This window comes from Blennius ocellaris, assembly GCF_963422515.1.
Source record: "Blennius ocellaris genome assembly, chromosome: 17".
In the NCBI taxonomy this organism is placed as follows: Eukaryota; Metazoa; Chordata; class Actinopteri; order Blenniiformes; family Blenniidae; genus Blennius; species Blennius ocellaris.
Genome location: NC_137666.1, coordinates 2,489,706 through 2,507,657, shown reverse-complemented (window position 1 = coordinate 2,507,657; position 17,952 = coordinate 2,489,706). Strand labels below are relative to the sequence as shown.

The window sequence follows — 17,952 nt, the reverse complement described above, 5'->3', positions numbered from 1 at the left end:
TTAATCCTTGCTGTTATTTTATAAAATGAGACTACTTCCCCCCCCCAAAAAAGTCCTTATATTCATGTAAATTTAGTTTGAATGGAGCCTTCACACGACAATCACCTGGCAGCTTAATTTGCTACCATTAGGCCATATTTTTACTGCTTGCCCTATAATCACTGCACAAAAAGGAAAACCTCCGTGGAATGAATGCAGTCTTCTGAGTATTGCAAATACAGTTTGGCCTTTAATGATCGACTCCGCTGCTGCAAATTAAGAGTGTGTGTATTGTCTCATTGGCACTTAAAGCTACAACAATGGCCCCGGAATGACAGCCTTGCACCGTTTGAAGTCTTGGCGTGGCACGTTTAAAAAATCTTGACAGGTTTTATCCGGCTACAAACGAATTCTGGTACACTTGCAGAGTCGGTGCAGTCCACATCTGGAAGTGGAAAGGCTGCCATCCGCATGCACCGGCGGACACCAAATGAGCAGATGAGATCTTCGAGAAGAGTGTTCCTCAGTATGATCTGCTGATGGAGGGAAGACCAATGAGTGATTGGCTCTTTAGATAAAACTGTCGTTAGTACTGCTGCCACTCAGCAATTAAGGCTGCCATGCTTAAATGTCATTTAGCTTTTTTTTGTTTTGTTAGTTTTTTTGCACAGACACACACATTATTCTCTCTACTCTACCTCAAGATGCCAGCACTTTTTATGTGAACCCTTTTTTTTGCCGTCTATATATACACACAGCACTTCAATACACCAGCACATACACCCTTAAGGACACGCATGCTGATTTAATAGTTACCAGTCATGCGAACAAATTAGTTTGACCTCCACGAAAGTCAATCAGCGGCGCATGCTACCTCCAGCCAAGTGTGACATTCGCATCACTCAAGTCAAGACCGTAGGAATCACCAGTCGCCGTGCACTGTATAAATTAAATGTAGAGCAGATGTTTCCGTACTCCAGAAACGAATAGTGTTGCAGAAATATGAGCGCAGGTTGCGAGCGAGGGAAAGCTGTCACACAATGAGCGGTTGTCCTGTTCGACGGCCTCCGCCGGGTGGAAACATACTTCAGGAAAAAAACAAAAAAAAACAAACCTTGACCCTGTAGTACAAATCTGGGTTAATCACATCTGTGCTGGCGGCACACAATCAACACACATTGTTCCGATTACATGCTATTTAAGTTAAACGATCAGGTTGGGCCTCGAATTGTTATCCCATTGAAGCAAAAATGTGGGTCAGCATTTTTTTTTTCCTCCCACCGCCTTTCCTTTCCCTACATCTTAGTTTCCGTCATAGAACAATGAGTCTGACTTTTCCTTTTCTTTGTTTTTGTTTTTTTTTTTCTACAACGACAAGAGCAGGCAATATAATGTCCACAATGGTCACTGTAGCAAACACAAACCATGAGCCGGTGATATAAAGCAGAAACTCTGTGACCTTTTGAAACAATGGCCAACACAGGCAGCTCAATAATTATGAGCATTGATCGTAAAGAAGACGGCGTGAGGAATGATGGGGATGATCGATTTAACAGCGACGTCATGCTCTTCACCTGTCAACAGTCCGCTGTTTGAGTGGCACCGTTTCACACAGTGCTGAAATAGCTAACTCAGCTTTGGCCCAGTGTTCCGAGTTTTACCGGAAACTGGTGCAAAAAAAAATTTTTTTTAATGGACACCAAGCTGAGCTGGAGCAGGTTTCTGCACCAGTTTTACACTCAAAACGCACTACAGTAAAAGTACTGATCCAGCTTTAGATTTGAAAAAAAAAAAGAAAAAAAAATGTGGGTTTTCATCCTCATCAAAACAAAAAAGGGACGAGAAGTCTGGGAACAGCACTGCACAGTACTGGCCAGTGGCCAGAGGCATCAGACAGATTTATGATCACAATCTGTTTTAATACTTTGTCAATGTTCTGTGCGAGTTTGTGCGCAAATATGCACGACACACAAAAGAACCACGGCGGGGTTTCTTCCCTCCATTCAGTAATGCGGGCCGAGCATACCTCTGATCAGCGGCTACCTTTCCTCTTCCTCTTGCACGGAATGTTGGGAAAGCAAGGTGATGACTGGCACTGTGTGTGTGTGCGTGTGTGTCTGTGTGTGTGTGTATTGTCTGTGTCATTCATGTGAGCATGATAGAGTCAGACAGACTTTCCCCAGAAAAGTTGTTGGGTGAAACAGTGAGGTCTGATGAGGGTTAAGCGAGCGTGACCGAGATGAGTCATGCGGGATCGACTGGTGAAGTTACACCGACGGTCACCTCCACGCGACGTGACTTACTGATAAAGGCATTGCCTTGGTCAAGCAAATATTATCAAGAGTGAATGGCAAAAATCCTTTCAACCGAAAAGCCACAACTTCCTTTATCCATATCCAAAACGAAGGCCCTGGCTTAAAATTAAAAGCCACAGGATGCTTCATACATTACGCACGCGTATGACTTAGTCTGCCTCCGACAGTAATAAATGCTGTTATTTGCCAAGGTATGCCTATCTAAAAGTGAAATGAAAAGTGGAAAGTCTCTCCGAGGAGATGGCCAGAAACAGGTCGAGGACTCCATTTAACCCAACAGTGTTTTCAGGAGAAAATGCTAAAAATGTTGCGTTTTGGGGTCTATACCGAGGATTGAGATGTCAGCTTCGGTGAGAAGGAATTCCTGCATTTTTCAGTTTATATTGCGTTACCACCTCTCGCCATCGTTCCCCATATTTTCTCCTTTGGAGACATATAAAGCAGATGGATAGAATGAGGCCTCAACCTCTTGCTTCCTACCGAGGACCGCAACGCTTCCATCCGAGGGAGTTGAGAGATAAAGAATGCAGCAGATTTCCTGCCTCGCGGCGCCGCGTTCCCCCAACATCGTCCATTTATGTACTGCAGCCGGTCACCATGGCAACCTGGCGACAAGAGCGGTACCGATCCAAGGGAAGGGATATTGAGAAACAGTCCTGGAGCCAACCCCAGAAACCAGGCATCGACAAATAAGAAAAATAAAATTTCAGGAGCTATAAAAATTGGGACTACTTATACCAGGAAGTCCCAAAGTCAGAAAACCGCCTCATACAAATCTTTCACTTCTTTCCCATGGACTGATTAAATTAGAGTCATCATTCTAGCAACAAATCATCAAAACTCTCAGTAAATTGAAATCCAGCACAGCCAAAATCTCACTCACTCTGGCTTTTGGAATCCACAGTCGCAGTACAACACACACACACACACACACATATACACACCCAGACACAGACACGATATCATGAAACATTCATTGTGTATATAATCCAATATCTGTGCCGCTGTAACGGCCCCAATCACTCTTGCAACTTAATTGTGCTTTTAACGCAGCGGGGGGGGGGGGGGGGGGGGGGGGGGTCTGCAGGAACGTGTGCAAGGCAGCATTCATGCCTGCACCTAATACCTTTAATCCATCTCCTGCTGCTTGTGTCAGTCAACAGTAGATGTGGTCAACGACATGGTTACAGTCCGGTAGAGTCACAGACACTGTGATGACCCCCACACCACCGCCGACTATCCACATCCATCCTCCCCCATCCTACCCTGATGATCTCGATAGATCTTTCAGTCTCCTCACGCTACACAGCGCAGATAATCCCTGTGGCTCCCGGACAATGTGGCAGTGTGGGGGGTAAATAAGGTGGGGGGGGGGGGGGGGGGGGGAATCCTTATCACGGAGGACGACTGGACATTATGAAGCCATTTTCTAGATGGATGAGGGCATTTCACTGGATGTGATGCTGCACGGAAAAGGGCAGACCAGCTAAGCCGTTCAGAGAGAAAAAGAAAACATATCATCCTTCAGGAGCTTTAATGCAAGCCAATTCCTGCATGCAGCATGTGCCCGAGCGAATCAAATGGTCTGGCACACAGAACTCTAGATGCTGGCTTATCTCGCCATCAATCCAATGCTGACAGGGAGGACCTTTCAACACACATGTGCTCGCTGAGCTTTTAGCATTCTGGGTCTGGATTTGTCACACAGAAAACCCCTTTGTCGGAGACCTGTCTTTAAAAAAAGCTCAACTTTAGGTGCACACAAAACTGTACAACACAGGCACGGCCATATGCACATTAAACGACAGGCAATGACAAATTATTTGATTGCAATTTGTTAAAATGCCTTGAAAAGAGTCAAATTTAGGTACGGCCATTTTTGTGCAATACAGTGACGAGTTGAAGTAGCATCCATTCTGGTTCATTGGTCAGGAGTGTCCACAAGCTTCAGTTTTCCTTTTCCTTTGTGAATGGTATAACAAAAAATACAATAATTTGGAAGTCAGTTAAAATTTGGTTTTCTACATCTTACATGGCACAAATTGCATGTCCGGAATTGAAATCAGTGATATTTAGATTTTTCCAGTGGTACGGCAGCTGTATCTCGATTCATTTTGTATATTAATCTTTATATTTGGCAATGTTCCTTGCGTGTTTGATGTTGAGGTTTCATTTTTAGGCTGACCGAGAGATGAGCATTACAAATGATGTTTGGATACAAATGCTACCATCTGTTGCATTGATTATGTGTGGCTGCTTCTGTGTCAGAATATAAATGGAAATGGGGGGAAAAAAGACATTTTAACATGACAATGGTTCATTTCACAGGTGTGTTGCTGGGTATTATGAACCATTTTGAGAAAGAAGCTGTGAAAACATAAATAACAAAGATTACAATAACTGCTTAAGACATGAGGCTGAGGCTTGAAGCTGGTCAGTTCAGAGGCCTGTGATGATTTTCCACTAATTACTTACAGCAAGCTCAATCAAATAGAAGTCCATAAACATGACAGACTCTTCGGATTCGGCTGAAACGTTTTGCCGATCAGTCCTTTTCGCCAACATCCACATCGACGGAGCAATTCAATGACACTGCCTTTTGATCACTAAACCTTTCTATTCACTATTCAGTGCCCTGTAAAGAGGCCCGCCTCCCACTTTGACCACCTCTGCTATAAAACGGACCGATCGCTTCATGCAAAGACTGTAAAGAAGTTGCATCACATGGTTTGGTTCAGTCAGTGACCGTGCATTGAATGAAAGGTGGCTGGGCCTGGCTTCATTTTTATTTTGTTCCCCCCCCCCCAACCCGTGCAATCTCACAAGTGCAAAACGAGTTGGTCTCAACACATAAACAAACCCGTATGAATATAGAGCACATAGATACAGACACTTCCCAAAAATAACCTCCTCTCCCTGGTTACTGGGGTCATTCGAGTTTCTCCTACTGGCTCCTGTCATTTGTTTACCCCCACACTTCCTGAATGCTGATGGCAGATACTCTTTTGAGTTTATACAAGCGGAGGGAGAAGAAAAACAGCCCACTACTGTAAGAGGTTGCTGCACGATGCAAAAGAGGAAAAGGAGGGCAGCGATGGGAAGGAGGGTAGTATCTTAGCAACTATGGGAATGGCACAGAAGGAGGGTCACATGATGTCCACATGTGATATTTACCACAAGGGAGTGATGAAGAGTATATCAGAGGAGGATGACATCTGTTTTAACAAACTTCCTCTGTATTTCCTCGACTAAACTATTAAAAAGAATCCAGAATCTAAAGGGGCGTCTGTGTTTTTCATCAGTATTGATCAGGGGAGTTCAGATGAGAGGAGGTGCACATGAAGCACACACAGGAAACACTGGAGAAAAAAAAACGAGGTCAAAAGGGGTTAGTGTTACAGGTGAGGGTGAGGGTGAGGATAACAGATGTAGAGGGAACCGGCAATCACCTGGTAGACCTTTCAGATGATGGAGAACACCCACAGAACCCTCAATCTGGAGAAAAGACACAGTTTATAACGCTGCACAAATAAACGGCCCCCGCTTTTCAACGGTTCATTTGAAGTGCACCGCCAGTGCGAAACCTGTTGGAGATCAATCTGCTCTCCGGAGAGATAAAAGCTAAAAGGCCTCATTTCAACGAGCCTCTCCAGAGACAGGACGCCATTCATTCCGCCTCTCAATGCTTTAGTTGTTGCCAACCACGCGGTCCGTCACTTGGCGAAAGGGGACTTTTTTTCTCTTTTCTTTTCTTTTTTTAAAGAACTTGCCGGGAATGAAGGATCCGTGGCTCAGGTCCACCATTCGGCCTGTCCTCTTGGTCACTCGATAGCAAAGGGATAGAATGGTCTGCTGGATCCTTGAACACATCTGCTCATCCATCTCGAAGCTCCAACACAATGCGACGGCAGTTAGTTCAGATGACGCATTAAGGCCTGAGAGAAAGTCTGCAGAGCCCAGTAAAAGTGCCTGTCACAATTTACCGTTGTACTTAAGGGCTTTGAAGTGCACTATAAAGTCATTACACGATTCAGAAGAGATGCATGGGAAAAAAAACATAGAGGCCATATTTCTGAATCCAAAGTTCTGTATTCAAGAATTATGGTGGAGTTGTGATCCTATAATATGTTTTATTGTTCAGTGATGGACTTTTTTTTTTTGTGAGATGTGTATATGGCTTTGTCAGTGTATAAACCACATTTTCCATCCTTGGGTCAAAATATTTATGGTTGTTTAGAGTCCAAGCTTTGCAGGTGAGGATAAGAAAAAGATAATATGCTGGTTGGAAGGGGAAGAACAAGGGTCAAGGGAAGAATCCACATCTTAAATCTTAGAATACTCCAGCCGTGGAGCACTTCAATAGAGCACATTTGATCACATATATAAAGTAGTTATATTGGTTTAAACGGGATTGAGGATTGGGACAGAAAGCATTGCCAGTTTACAGCGTGATTTTTTGTGAGTAAGTATAAAGTGTCACATGCAAGCCAATGAGAAATGTCATGTCTGGAAGCCGAGAACAAAATCATGAATTTCAGGGGAATCCCAAGAAACGGCTCCAGTATCCGTAAGGTGAAAGTGAAAGGAAATCACTGTCGATGGCAGACGAATGCAATGCGAGAAAAGGTCATTCAAAATGTAAACATACAAAACCACCAACTTGGTTTAATGAGGCTATTTCCTCAGTCAAATGACTTATAGGATACGTGGACCAGACTCATTACCAAAACTGCAAACTCTAAGTTATAAACTTTACATATATCAGGTTAAATGTCCAACACTGGTGCCAGAACACATTCTGCATTGGTCGCCAAAGTAAACCCGACACAGGCTGGCTCATTTTTAGACTCTGTGTCACATCAAGATTCACGTTTTGATCCCCGCTTCAAATCTGAAGAGATTTATTGGTGGAATGTGTCATTTTTGTTTTTTCTTCGCTGGACTTCTTTATCGCTGAAGGATCTCCCCAAACTAAACAAACTGTGTGACTAAATGTCCACGCTCTAGAGCATACAAACAGCAAAGATGAGCAGTTTGGGACTTAAAGACGGGGTGAAAAGAATTGTGTTGCCACCAGGGGTTGCTGAGATAAGAAGAGCCCCGGAGCTGTGGTGGGGCTCTGCTTCTACAGCCATGGACGACCCCAAGGGAAAATCCGGTGCAGAGAGCGGAGAACTCTCACGGACATTGGAGAAATTTTCCCACAATCAAACACAAACAGATCTGCACGGGGCAGAGAAACGCACCCTCGTCCACTAAAGTGACTGGGGGAGGGATGCAGTGGGGGAAGAGGGAGAAGCTTTAACAGTTAGAATAACACAACTCCAAGAAATACTTATACACCCATATCTTCTGGAAAGTGGCCCCTTAAAAGTGATGCACTCTGCAGACAAGAACAGCTTGGCAAAAGGATGGATTCAGAGCCCTCAAAGTATGTAACCTGTAAGTAACCTCGAGTTTTAGAAACCTAGAGGGCTGGTATGGACCAAACTCACACAGTTCATTGGTAAATGACCTCATTAAGGTAATCTGTTTTCAGCACAATCCACTCCTACAAATACCATCTGTTACACATTAAATGGGGTGCCTGGCCCACTGAGGACACCTGGAGTGCTGTGTTGAAGATTTTTTATGACAATTCCAGGAGAACTGGGGATACAGAAGGGCAGAAATGCAAAAACTGGCCAATCCAATGAGACCACACAAGAACAGATCAAGATCTTTACAAGATCATTGTAAAAGTGATATTGGTTCATAGTCAATTTGCAAGCAGAGGTTAAAACTTCAGACTGAAAAAAAACTGTGCATATGGACATGGGCAACCACTGTCATGAGGTCCCCTTGTCACTCCAGCTTTATATGTTTAACTCTAACCGTGGATCAGTGTTGTCCTCTATGCTATTTTCTGAACAAACCAGCTTTCTGAAAAAACAAATACAATTAGCCAACATTGGCATTCTGTTGTGTTGCACCACACAAAGCCAGAGACCGTACTGCTATGCCAGCTCATGCTTTTGGTTCTGTTTCCATCTCCGGTGCCCAACTCCACCCCCCAATTTCCCCTCAAGCAAACTGTATAAAAAGGTGCTGAAAGACTTTAACCAAAGCCAAAGTTTGCCACTTTTTTGGCTGCGTGATGGATGTCTTCCTACACAAAATCTGACTATTCCATCTTAAGAAAATGTGCCATGCATCCATCCTGTCTTCGGACTTCCTTTTATAGAAGTAGCTGGATATCGTGGCCATTATAAATAAGAGGCTGGAATGCAGAAGGGGAAAAAATAAACATCTATGCTGCTCTCTTATCTACACCCAGCTGTGCAATTTAGAGACCAGTCATCAGAGATGATGTCACACTGGCATTGCATTACTGTTAAAATAGTGTCTGGAGACTTTGTGCTTGTATTAATTCAATCATGAAAAAAAAGAGAGTTATTAGGTTCAAACATCCCCAACTAAAACTGTTCCACAACGAAAGAACAGTAATAAATGCCAAAGTCCCACGCTAATGGTAATGAGCCACACCAAGAAGATGATTCTTCGATGAGGCCAGAAATATGAATTCAAACTACGTTGCGGCATATCCAGGTGATACTTTTCAATAGAATTGTAGAGGCAATGTAAATCTGAGATGCGGAGGTGAGAGGAGACCTGCAGCCAAGAGAGTATGGTGGGCCTGACGCACTGGAGGTTTGATAAATGATTCCATATGTGCTCCAGATCCCAAGTGAAAGAACTGCTTTGTGCTCAGCGAGGTAGCACGCGCGCAAGTCCCAAGTGGACTCCCCTCCCCTCTTTTTCCTTCCATCTACTGACAAAACCTATCTGGCCCTTCTTCGGTAGCTCAAGGTAATATTAGCCAAGAATCAGGGGCAGGAGCAAAGGGGTTCGGATGCCCGAGCCTCAACCCGCCTTCCTGCGGCCTATTTTGACGGGAGCTAATTGCCTGTGACTACATGGAGACAGTGGACCGAAACAACCACTGCATTGAGTTAGATGTCTGAGGGGTTGACGTAGGGTGCAGGGTAAAGGGGACTGGAGGTAGGACCAAGTAGGGGAGAGCCGTTTGGGGGGAGGGAGTTGTCAGGAAGGGAAGAAATATTAGGATATTCTCAACCCCCATTGCCCCCAGTGCTAAATCATTCTCACTCGTGGGGAAACAATCCTTCAAGACATTAAAGAGGCAATCCTTTGTGAGCACCTGCTCCCTCTGCGTTCAGCCCGGGAATGATTGAGGAACGGATCATCGTATGGGCAGGCAAAATGCTGCCTTTGTTGTGGCCACAAACTCTTTTCAGTTGCTTTCACCAACTGAAATTACCTTTAATTTCTACCAGTGGTTGAAACACGCAACTTGAATCGAGTAGTCACGGCAGCACACCAGTGTTTCCAATAACACCAAGGCAGTGACGACGCACAAACGGCACACCGACGATGACACAGTGTGAAGAACTTCACAGGGAAAACTTGAGGTGCCTGTTCTATATTCCATGAGTGAGATTTTAATTAGCAGCAAGACTGTGAGGCTTCTAGTTTATCCATTTGGAGCACGTGGGTGTACGTGTTGAGGCTGACAGAAAATCAGACTGCAGAGACAGATTGAGGAGGATGAAGGACGAGAGCGCACAAGAATGACAGAAGTTGAAAAAATATGGTCACTCGTTCGTTTGTTTTTTTGCCAGTTTTTAATAGATCCAACACCAGAAGGAGGTTTCAACCTTTATAGAAGCTGTATGATACATGGACTCAAGTTTTTAATTCTACCAAGCAAATGGAGTAAATTGAGTCATGATTTCCCTGCAGAAGACAAAAATGGAAGACTAAGTGACCAGGATGTGCATCAAAATCACATCAGAGGACTCTTACTGTTGGGTAATGCAATGATCTACTGCCGGGAGTCTGCGGCTCACCGGTAGTGTTCCTGCTTTGCTGCAGTTGCTCTCAATGCAGGTACTTCTCCACAGCAGAGAACAGGCTCGCTACTGTATAGGGGAAACAGATGAGGCCTTGTTGCAATTACCCATCAGCGTTTTCTGCACAGCAAGTCTCTGTGGCCAGAACCAGGGTTAAGATCCAAGTTTTACCAGAGCTAAAATGATCACTTAATCAGTCATTCATTCATAGACAGTATGTACGTAGATGAATAATCTGTTTGGCATGCTATCGCTATCAATAGATGTAAACATTAACGCTGCTCCAAATACTAGTGCATAATTATATATTGATTTGCATGCAATAATTGTGTCCACATGAAGCCAACATTTTAACAAACTGACTGCATATATAGGGAGTTAAAGAGTTCAGTGCTTCATATTGAGTAGTTTAGTTTGATAACAGGACATTATGCATCAGGTCGGTATATAGATTAGACCCGGGGTGTCTTATCATTTTCACTGAGGGCAACTCACAGAACACCAAACAGAGATTACTCACTAAATGTGGAGTATATGGTTTTATCGCCTGTGAATCAAAGCAATGATCAATATAATAGAGGTAAATCCTGCTTCATATTTGGTGCATGCCAGTTAAAAATCAATCACCGGCTGCACTTTGCTCGCAGTCCACAGTTACGTAAACTCCGGATGAGACCGATTCCAAAACCTGCCTTTCAGAGCAATGGTACTCTACCTACATGTGAATCACAATGTATTCATGGTCTCCAATATCCACTGCCACAAACTATAAACCGCGTGAATAAGAGCAGTTTAAAATTTTAAGTTCTACTCATAAATGACGGGAGTGGTAAAGTGGTGGGAAAAGAAAAGAGGCTCAACTGATAATTGAGAGAAGAGGAAGGATAGGGAGAATAAGAAGGGGGTGGGGAGGGGGGGGGGGGGGGGGGGGGGGACAGACGCTACACTGTGTCTGGTATAGGATTATACCCTTACAGCTAATTACTCCCAGACTCCTCAGCACTGTGCCAGAAACTCCTGCACAGATACAGTAAGCCGGCACGCTGCCTGCCCAGCCGCCACACAAAGAGAATGTGGGCCACAGTGGAGGCTGGCGTGAGGCCTCGTCCGCACACTGCGGCCGCTCGGTGAGGAGGAAGAAGAGTTGCCAGCTGCTCGCAACTTCGAGGAGACAAGTTTTATTGGGCGAGACTGGGACGAAGCCATCGACTTGGAATGCTTGTTCATGAGCTGTGAGGGTGCAAGTGCACATGGGGGGGGGGGGGGGGGGGGGGGGGGTTCATACATTATTTGGTGATCAATGCTTTTTGCACACTGGTTTAATAAAAGTCACAATTGGACCACATACAGTGTTACCCAGAAGGCTCCCGACAAATAATTCAATAAATCACTGAAATGAACTGCAGGGTTGTCACAGTCGTATATTAAACTAGTGGAATATATGACACAAGAGTGGCTGTTTGCTAAAAATAAAAAGAATAATAATAACTACGCTGTACTCAAGGTAGAGCCGTTTTGCAGCAGCTCTTCACGGTCGCCTGGTGTGTAGACACCAGATGGAGTAATTGCAGTTGCTCCTACTTCGCTAAATTGTAAATCTGTTGCTGACACGACACACACTAATTGGTGCGTGTTCCATTATGACTGGACATTTACCATCGAGCCACCAGGCTAACTCTTGGTCTTTCCAACGGCATTTCAACAGCTTGGTTAACTTCCTCATCAATACTAACCTCTTTAAATTCACAACGTGTCACTGATGCTGCTTTTGTGCATCGGATGGTGACAATAAGTGAACACAGCCTATTTTCAGTCCAGAATTCAGATTTTGTCAGTTAGTTGCCAACATCTCCCATTTATGTTTTTAATGCTCAGTCCTGCTCATATTTCTTTCCACTTCAATCAGTAGGTACAACACAAGAATGAGCCACAACACAATCTTACAACATTATTCGGTATTACCAGCCTGGATGGGGACAACATGGCGTATAGTTATTCGCACTCTTGGAGCCCCTAAAGTCCCTGGTTTAAGTCTGGGCTGAGCTTGGAGGCCTTATCAAAAGCAAAGTCTGCATGTTTTCCCTGTGTGTACGCATTTCCCATGTATTCTAGTTTACTCCCACTGTGCAAAAACGTGCATTTGAGGTTATTTGGTGATTTGAAATTGCCTGTGTGTGTGTGTGTGTGTGGTTATCATGTGTTATTTTCAGTCAGGTTGGCTCAAGAAACAATAATTAAGCTGAAGTAATGTACATGATGGATGGAAACTGGATGGAAGTTCAGGGTTTAGTTTATTGGATAAACCTGCAGGACAATCCACAGGCAATGAAATTGTTTTCACAACTTTTTTGTTGAATTATTTTTTTTAAATACATGAAAGTATGATGACCGTACCTTAAAAGCAAGTCATTGAAGAGGCATCAATGTTGACGATCACAAACAATGCAGAAAGGCAACAAGCCTGCCCAGGAATGAATACATGGTTCCAGCATGGCTCAGGTCCTGCCCTATCCTGCCTACCACACCAGACTCTCACCTTACAACCCCAACGGGCAAAGCAATTGCCAACCAAAACATCTGGCTCTGTTGAAAGTCAGTAAACCCTCGGCCTCAGCTGCCAGTCATGAACAATGGTCCTGTCTGTCCCGGTCCTGGTCACCCCACCTCCTGGGGTTAAGATTCAGCTTATAAAAGAAGAAAAAAGCTGTGTGACCACTCCAAAACATGGTGAAGGGGGGGGGGGGGGGGGGGACACATGCAAGGCACTCAAAGCTTCCCACTCATCCTTCCGCCCACATCAACAAACACGTACGACCAAAATTTCTCTAACCTCCGCTCAGTCAGCAGGGGAACATCCAGAAGCTGAACACCTCAGCCCAGTGGCCGTGTTACTTTTGGATGTCGCGCTGTTTTTCTTCCCCTCCCTCCTCTTGTGAAAACACACAGGTAGCTGAACAAGGATTATGCGTTGCAGTCAAAACAGTGGACCTAAAAATACCCTGGACAAATCGCTAGAACAGCTGCTCTCGGCTGACTCGGGAGCAAACAAACATTCCTGTTTGATATGTGAAATTTTACATGCTTCGGACCCAGCCTGTGGAAAAGCTTAGCGCGTATTAAAAGCTCAGTGGATTGCGGCTCTGTTTAGAGGCATACAGCTGCCCATAGAACACGGCTTTTCAATAAATCCACCCATCATGGACAAAACACCAGTTTGTGGGACCGGTGGTCAGCCTATTGATGCCCGTAGAGTACCTGCATTGCACATCGTTCAAAATTCCTTCCCGCAGCCTTACATGGATAAATCCTGCAAGCCACTTACTTACCCAATGACTCAGCCTGATTAAAACATTATTTCTTTCTTATAATCCATACAATCCCTTTCACTCATAACAGTCGTTTTTCATGATTTCCCCACCCCTTCCCTCTTATTTCTCTGAACCCGGGCCAACCAGCTGAGGATCACTGTGGCTTTAGTTGATGCTCACTGAGCAGCACAGTCCTGATCCGGCAGAAGGAATGTGGCAATAATGCAAAGAACTCCTTCGGCAAGAGCGGCGAGGGTGAAGAGGAGGGGATCATTTTGTGCTTAGCATGGTGCTGAGCTTGTAAAGCCTCAACCACTGGCCAAGAGGACTCGCCGTCGCATCACTGCCAGATGTTCACATAGATTAAGCAGCTCCCGATGCCTTCCCCATCCTATAAACCGACGAGCAGTGTGGGCTTTAAAAGAGGTACGGAGGCCCTCAAGAGTGCAAGATTTAACATCAGCGCTCATTATTGAAAGCAGAGTTCTGCTTATTCCTAATCATGTGAGGTTGAAATCTCTCAATCACATTCATTTCTGATGTTTAGACAGCTGAGGGAATAACGATTGACATGCTGATGCCTTGGTGGAAAATAGAACGTGAACAAGTTGTGGGAGGCACATTTGGCTCAGGAGAATAAGAAATGGCTGCAGACAGCAAGAAGTATCTATCATAAGATGCAATGCATGAACCAGTCTCCTGCATACAAGTGGAGGTCTTCAATATCATGGTTAATTGTGCAAAATCCTAATAATAGCCTAAAAGACCCCCCCTAAAAAATAAAAATAAAAATGGAGCATTACTGTAAAAGCATGCTTGAATAGGATTTCCAATCATTGCTGATCACTTCATGTTTTGTCCATCTCTTTGCAGCGTACAGCACAGGCATGACACAGCAGCTGAGGGGGCGCAACGCCCTCTATGGGTGGCCACGTTCATTACCGCCTGTCCGCTTAGCCCAGTGAACGCGCCAGCCTCGTCATATCGAGGTCAAATAGCATCATTTGGACGCGTCTGTGCACATCATCAATAAGACACACAGTAATTGACCCCACAAAAATAGCAATATTAGAATAAAATGGTCCCATGTGCAGGTGAAGGAAGGTGGAGGCAGGGTGCCATGCGCAAACCTGCATGTAAATTAACTGAATGTGCGTCTAATGGCGGCTATAAATCAATTGAATCGGTGAGTCATTTTACGCGTCAGAATTCATACACCATGATGCTTCCTATCAGATTCTGGATGTCAATTGACATGTTGAGCAGAACAACTCCAGCCAAGGCAAGGCACGCGTCCGCACTGACCCTCAGGAATATCATATCATATCATATCATATCAAAACGCAATGTAATCCGACGCACTCAACGATCGCGCCCGTCTCCTCCGTCAAACCGGGCCCGTGGCACCGTCCGAGGGCTGATCCATCACAAGGTACGACCCGGCGGTCCGCAGAGGCTCTGACAACCTACCTGCCTGATCCGCGCCGGGGAAACAGTCGCAGCTCGGTGGTTCTAATAATAATAATAATCCCTTGAGTCTGTAACCAGGCGGACCGCGTCCGGATCGCCGGTTCCGCCGCAGGTCTGGACCGAGCAGGGTGAGGGAGAGAGAGAGAGAGAGACAGAGCCGATGCCCCGGGTGGTGAGTGAGTGCGCACCGCGGCGGCTCTTCATTCAGCTGAGCGGCTCAGTGGTGGAGAGAGAGAGAGGAGCGAGCGGCTGACAAGTCGGTCAAAACAGCAGCGCCACCACGCCTCCCTTCTTAAAGCCGCCGCACTTCGTCTGCCGTTCCCCGGCGATCAAGGCCTGCAAGAGGAGGTGTCACTGTCACTGACTCAACTTACATGTCGCAAGAGTCCAATTCACTGCAGTGCAAATGTTAATTTCAGTGTTTCACTTCTCATAATTAGTCTTAATTGGAAGGATTTACGCACAGGCCATTTTTACGCGCCTGTGCGTAAATCATCGCTCCATTAACTTATTGCATTGCAGCAGTATGGTAACCTCCAGAGGGAAATTTTAATAATTTCTATTCTATTCTATTCTAGCAGCACATACCGCTGTTGGCTGTTCTCTCTCCCCCCCAAAACACATTTACACCTTGCTGCCTCCAGTGGCACAAAACATGATCAAGGAGAACTCACGCCTTGGTCTGACCTGTTGACCACCTGGCAGCCACTAAAGGTCCATCCATCCATTCATATTGTAGGGTATTTAAACTAAATGTTAAGAATACACGAGAACATAAGATGATATGGTGTTTTGTTCTGAAATCATCAAATAAAAAATAAAAAAGCACACACAAAAAACATCTCATATTACAGATTCCATGTTTGTCAGTAAAATGGGCTCCATTAAAGTTTCCCAAACTTAAAGTAAGAGCCTTTCCCCAGCTGCTAAGCATTTAATCCTCTGAAATATGAAGAAACTGTATGACCGGCAGTGTTTTGATCTCCATGCAGCCTGTAATCCCTCATTAATTGCAAATTCTGGGCAGCCACTTTGACCTGCGCTCAAACGTGGACATCAATACTGATTTCGTGTGTTTGAGAGTGAAAACACACCCTGCTGTGACATTTTTGGAAAAGAGACTGTGAGACAATTCTGCGGCTGCAAAAAAAAAAAAAAAAGAGCAACACAAGGCTCAGTGAATTGGATGCCCTGACTTGAACTTTATGAATTCTGTAGCTTTCTGTCCCTGTGATTCGAGGGATCATTCATGATGTGACGAGTGTTTGGTTCAGTGTAGGAAAGAGCTTTAGTGACTGACGTCTGTCTGGAAGATTTGTTCAGTTCACCAGCCCCACCTTCAACCTATGAAGACTTTTCAGCTGGTGGCAGGAACTAAACCTGGTTGTTTTCATTAGTTCTCGAGGTGTTCAGTGTCCTGCCATGAGTAGTACAGCAGAATCTGCAGAAACATCTTTTCTGAAGGAGGCTATAATCCGAGCTGTGATGTATGAAAGTTGTATCATGGAAATATGGGGCCCAATAACTTCAAAGCCACTGAAAACACAAGTTTTTGAAAACGGCTCACATGGTGGAACTTTTTGAAAACGCTCCTTGTAAACGTTTTTAAAACGATACTACTGCACACGTACGCCACAGTCGGAGTAGTGAGTTCTTCCGCACATGCGTGAGTAGATGGACAATAATAAAGATAGCGGTTCTTCGCCGCATGCGTCTGTTGTTTCATTACAAAAACTACCAACAGCCCCAACTTGTGGCCTGGCATGCTAACGACACTGTTTTCAGCGTTTCTGCCATTCCGTGTCACCAGACATGGTTTTCAAAATATTGCAGTGTAAATACAAAACCTAAACCAAAATGCGTCTTCACTTGAGACGTTGTCGTGTAAACGGGGCCCAAATTCCCTCATTGGATTCATGTTATGTTCAAAGTAGCCCTCTGAATTGAGGTAATAGCCCACAAGGACAGACACAGATATGTGGAATATAATATAGCAGTAAGAACATATTTGAAAGGGAAGAAGCAGACAGTTTAGGAAAGAGAAAGGTCCACTCCACAGCCCATCAGCAGGCTGGAATCCTTCTTGTTATGTTAGTCCAATGACTTGAGTTTGTGTAGGGAGGACAAATATTTCTCATACTGTTGAGCTGTAAGTGTCAAACGGCTGACAGTAACTCATCTTGTGTCAGGGAGCATCTGCACTTTGGAATCATGGCATCACAATAATAGAACAAGGCTCCTTCCTACTCTGTTGTTCATTTAATACCTTTATGCCATTAGCCAAAACAGCTTCAAAAAGACTTATATATTCACCATTGTCGTACAAATTACTGTGAAAATATGAGGGTCAATAGATTCTTCTCTATGGATAATGTGCTCCCCCCCCAAAACAAAGATTGAGCTACTCCGGGTGTGATATTTGTTCAGAGGGTGAGTTTATGTCTTAGAAGAAGTGGAGTGAAACTGTCTAAGAGTTCAGTGGCTCAACCTGTCAAAGTCAGTTTGACATTATCCAGTGGAAGTGAGCAGTTCAGCTCCCGGGTGAAAAAGCAAGTGGCAGCATTGGTCTTAGTGGAGGACTTAGAGTTGTCTCACATAATGACACCTTGTGAAACATTTCATCCTTACAGCTAAATCCCCAACGGGAGTAGATTCAGTAACATAGAGAAACACACACATAATAGACAACAAGTTTAAATTCATATTAAACTAAATCTGATTTATCCTCGCTCTGCTGATGTTTAAGTCACAAATCCATGACGTAACTGACCCAGCGTGGTATGGTGACCAGCGTCTTTCATGACGCCACCAAAAACGCAGTAATTTTCCTGTAAACCCAGTGGCTGAGTGCATCTGCCCGCAGCTCCAAGTTCAGTGGCTTCAGGTTTTAAACGCCAGCGGTGAACAGATCCATGCAATCATTGCTGAGGTGAATTTTGACGAGCTCATAAGTCTGGAAGATGTTGG

General features: G+C 44.6%; 1 protein-coding gene across 2 annotated transcripts in view; it reads right to left on the bottom strand.

Moving 5' to 3' along the window:
- The window catches only part of daam2 (dishevelled associated activator of morphogenesis 2), a 103,756-nt gene extending 88,649 nt beyond the window's left edge, over positions 1-15,107 (bottom strand). For both annotated transcript variants that reach the window (XM_080512754.1, XM_080512756.1), the window contains exon 1: positions 14,986-15,107. The gene's annotated coding sequence lies outside the window, so the exon portion shown is untranslated. The remainder of the gene's footprint in view (positions 1-14,985) is intronic.
- Positions 15,108-17,952: the final 2,845 nt, after the last annotated feature.